This window comes from Pan troglodytes, chromosome 10, assembly GCF_028858775.2.
Source record: "Pan troglodytes isolate AG18354 chromosome 10, NHGRI_mPanTro3-v2.0_pri, whole genome shotgun sequence".
NCBI lineage: Eukaryota > Metazoa > Chordata > Mammalia > Primates > Hominidae > Pan > Pan troglodytes.
The window spans coordinates 94,731,164-94,736,141 of record NC_072408.2 but is presented as its reverse complement, the minus strand read 5'-3'; positions in this window follow the sequence as shown (position 1 = coordinate 94,736,141).

Genomic DNA, 4,978 nt, shown 5'->3' with positions numbered 1-4,978 from the left:
TCTGTTGATAGTACAAATATGGATAATGCAAGTAGTATTCTGTTTAGCTCTCATTCATCATGGCTACTCCAATGTGGAGGGTAGCCATGTTGGAAACTTGGATGGGAGCAAAAGGCCAGGTGAGTCGCAGGCTAGCTCGTTTTGGGAAGAATAAGTTCCAAAGTCCCCAGTATTTTCTCAACTCAGTCAACCAAAAATGACCCTGAAAAATTCCTGAAACTGCAGCCTATGACCTAGAAGTCCAAGCCAACTACAGGACCCAGACTCATGGAGATATTTCAGCTAGAGCTGACAACTGTTACCAGGTGACACTAAGCTATAGTTGGGACCAGAATGGCTACATCTTTCATCTTGACACAACCCCGTCACATGAAATCTTATGCAGGTTCAACCTAGTCCCTTAATTACATTTGCAATAACATTACTTCATTTATTATGCAGTTGAAATTTTTATAATCAGTTATTACATTGTCATTGGATTTTACTATAATAATAACTACCACTAAGTTATTAAGAACATTAAATGAGATTGTATAGATGTAAAGTTCTTGGTGTAGCAGATTGCATACTTGATAAATGTAAAATATATATCAGTTATTATTTTCAAAATTATGGCTATTATAGTTAAAGGATGAGCATATAAAGGAATTGAAACTTAATATATTTAATAGTAATATTTCTTATATAGTTGGGAAATAGGGTTAGTACAAATGCTGAAGTGATAATCTGTGAAATTTATTTAGGTACCTTATTCTTTCCTCATATATCCAGGTTAATTGTGTTGGATGTATATTTAATGTTTTCAAAAAGCGAATTGGCAGTGGACTTGCTCTGTTGGCATTATTACTCATACATATGCTCTCTCTATGCCTAGAATGGTATTATTTTTACTTTTCTATCACCACACTGATCTCTTTCATAAGAGCAAATATTTCAAAATGTGAACATTTGGGATTTAGCTTATTCATTTTAAAGCACCCATCTTCTTAACTTGTATTCATTTTCCTTGATATATAAAGTCTGTAGACTCTATGCTACTTAGGATTTGTAAAGCAATTACTAAAAGTCTTTGATATTTATAAAGGATCTGAAGCTTTCAGAATGATTAATTATTGATTACCCAAATGAATCAACCTATCAGGCCATAATAAATATTTAATATTTTTTAGAATGAAGTGATCCATTTCTTGAGGATTTTAAAAATGATATTGTTCTTCTGTGTGTTTAAAATTTCTAGTGTGCTGCTGCAATCAGATATAATCTTCTTTTAGTGAATAGGCTTTTTTGTTCCTTATATCATATTTAATTTGTTCTTTTAAGCAAACTAAGCACATAATGTAGTTAATAATCATACATTTCTTATTCAAATTTAAATGGTTTTACTTTTATCTTTGGGATTTTTTTTGTGTGTCTGTGTTAACAAGCAAAAAATTTCTGCTTTATACACAACCATATTTAAATGTTTTCACTGTTCTAATTAGGTATGTCAATCAGTACAAAGTTACTTCTCAATAAATGATTGATCCAGATTAATATTTGTAAAACATTTGTTAAACCCAAACAAATGAGTGCTTTTACCTGTCTCTATGAAATCAATGGTCTCCATAAACAAATTACTATTCAATCATGGAAAACACCAAACTACTCAACAATAAAAACATTTACATCAGCAACTGTATTCACAATGAAATACTTACGATAAACTCTTTGTTTAAACATGTTCAAGCATCTTTAGAGAATATACTCATGTTAGTAGCATTATTCAGTCATTCATTTATTCAGTCAACAGGTAAACATTATCAGTCATCCTTTTTTTCATTCAACAGCTAAATATTCTGTGCATTATGATAAAGTCTGAGCATGGAACATTAAAAAGGACAGACATGGTTCCTACCTCTCAGAGCTTGCAGTATGAGAGATAAATGCAAGGCCATTTACGTGAAAGTGCTGTGACGATGAAACCAACCAGAACTAAGGTAGCACACAGTGCATACAGCCAACTCTGTGTGTATGTGTGATGGTTGGGGGGCAGATAAATATGCATTGCAAAATGAAGAAAGGGAAAAAATAATTGAAACAGAAGGAAGGGTCCACAAAAATGCTCCAAGTTTTAAAAAAGATAATCTTCAACAAAGAAAGGGATGAAGAGAAATAAGAAACATGTTAAAGGAACTTAATAAACAATGATTTAAATATACCTAAATAAATAAATAAATGAGTAAAATAGTTAAAGAATGGCACAAGAGCAATTGGCAGAAAAAGAAATATAGGAAGAAGGTGTAAATAATATTTTTAAAAAAGGAATGAGAACAAAACAGAAAAATTGTAGTATTAAAAATTAGAACACTTAGGAATTGTTTAAGTGATAAGTGTGAGTATGAAAGACAGGGATTGGATAATGTGTTTCTATAGATGCTGTTGAAGATTATTAATACATTTAAAAGATTTTCATTGTAATAAAGGTTTGGAAAAAATTCAACGGGAATTATCAGATCCTTTAACATTCTAAGGTATTCTGTGACTCACAAAAAGCAATACAATATCTAGCTTTCCCCCAGATGTCTTAACCATAAAAGTTTTTTTTTAAAGAAAATCTTACTAGTATCTCCAGAGATTAAGCTTCTGAAAAACGTAACGAGAAATCGTATGTTAATAGAGTTGTATTAAGAAATAAAGGGAAAGTGGAGAATAAAAAAAACAGCCTAACCTGTTTTGCCTAAAATCCACATATATTCTCTCCTTGCAAATCCCGTTTTGTCCCAGTCACTTCTCTCTGTACGTGATATTCATTCTGCCATAATTTACTTTATTTTTGAAACATAACCCCCATGTTCTCCTGTGTGTATGTACATCTATATATGTATATGTGCATACATGCATTCATATATATGTATGTATATATACACACACACACATACATACTTGCATAAATACATATCTCTCGTTCTTAAAAATCAGTTTTCTAGTTTTAAAAGTAAATAGCATCCACTAGCCTAAGATATTCAACAGTTTCAATAGTGGTTAAGAATAGTGTATGATACAAAAAGTAGTAATAAAAACCTATGATTTAAAATTTAAAAATGAAAAAATTATCGTAATAGGAAAAATATAATAATGTGGGGAATTGTATAGAAATAGTCTCCCAGTCTTCAAACATATCACAGCACAGAAACTCTTAAGGGATCAATAACCAGCGTGTTTATGCATGCCATATGGAAATATTTCCTCTGCAGTGTGCCTGCATTGCTATTTAAATGGAGAAAAAATGTTATGTTAGTAATATTTTTATATAGCCTAGAATTTTTATTTCTTAATTTTTTCCCATCGCATCTGGGTGGTAAATAAAAGATAAAGTTCATCTGGAGAAGTAGTTATTTATATAATTTATGCAATAATATGATTAAAATCAAACCTTTAAAATTTTATCTTGAAAGAATAAACAGGCTTTTCCTTTTGAAAATAATAAGTTTAATTAGTAGGTAAATATGCGTTCCAACAACAAGAGCAAGAAAGACTTTATGAATGCTTAATCTATGACTTGAAGCCAAATGCCGGACATTACCATGACCTTATACATGAAAGTGTTAATTCAAATAGGAAAATTCAGTAACTTTGGAATTTCTAAAGCTATTCTTGGATGTCTTTCCAATGGATCTGGATAATGCACCAAGTCTTTTATGATTTTTATCTACCAAATAAAAATAAAGATAAAAATTGTCTTAATATTTTTGATGCTTTCTATTACAATGCATTACGTATTATAATAGACTACTTCATAACGTATTATAATTATGAAGATCATAATTTATAATGATTTCTTCCTAATCGTAGGAAAACTCCAAAATAGAAAATTATAGAAAGAAAATTAAAATTGCACATAATTCAATCACCTAGTGATAACTACTCTTATCATTGCCCATATTTGTCTACATTTGCATTCTCTATGCATTTTCTATTTATAAATTATTATAGATATACACAGCTTTACTTTTCAATGTAGGATCATATTGCATATCTTCCTAGCCATGTGTTTTTTATTTTTTTCCCCCAACTGCACTGTAGGGAGACTTTATACCAGACCTATAGATCTGGGTATAAGTTTTACAGGATACTGTGTGACATCCGCCACCTGCTTCCTTCCTGAGCTTTAATAGCCCTTCAGTGTTATCTGTCAAAATCACTTCCCTTAGGTATTGCTATTGCACTGTTTTCTCACAATGAACCCTACTCCCTCCTCTGTGGGGTCCCAGCAGCTCTGATCTCTCTGGAGCTCCCAAAGTATCAACATTCTTATACTTTGGGTGGAAGGAAAGCAAAGACCTCTCTCTAAGCCCTTAAAATTATGTTTTCCTCAGCATACTAAAACTGCCATGTTTGGGCCCCAATGTTAAGCAGATTTTTTTTTTCTTTTAAAAAGCTTTTTTTTGTTGTTTATTTATAATTGCAAATAACTTGCTTCTGCCATGAAATGAGAGTAGGACAGGTGTATTAGTGAGTTTTCATGCTGCTGATAAAAACATACCTGAGACTGGGCAATTTACAAAAGAAAGACATTTAATTGGACTTAGAGTTCCACGTGACTGGAGAAGCCTCACAATCACGGCAGAAGGCAAGGAGGAGCAAGTCACGTCTTACATGGATGGCAGCAGGCAAAGAGAGATAGAGCTTGTGCAGGGGATCTCCTCTTTTTAAAATGATCAGATCTCGTGAGACTTACTCACTATCTGAGAACAGCACAGGAAAGACTTGCCCCCATGTTTCAATTACCTCCCACTAGGTCCCTCCCACAACATGTGGGAATTCAAGATGAGATTTGGGTGGGGACACAGCCAAATCATATCAGCAGGAGTACATCTCTTTGATGGTTTTTGTTATGTATTGACAAAGATTCTTTGCTTGGCCAACTTGGTCAGGCTTCTGACCAAAGGCCCATGTGTGCACTTGGAACCATCAAATGGGTTCTTTTTGCCTGCTGCTC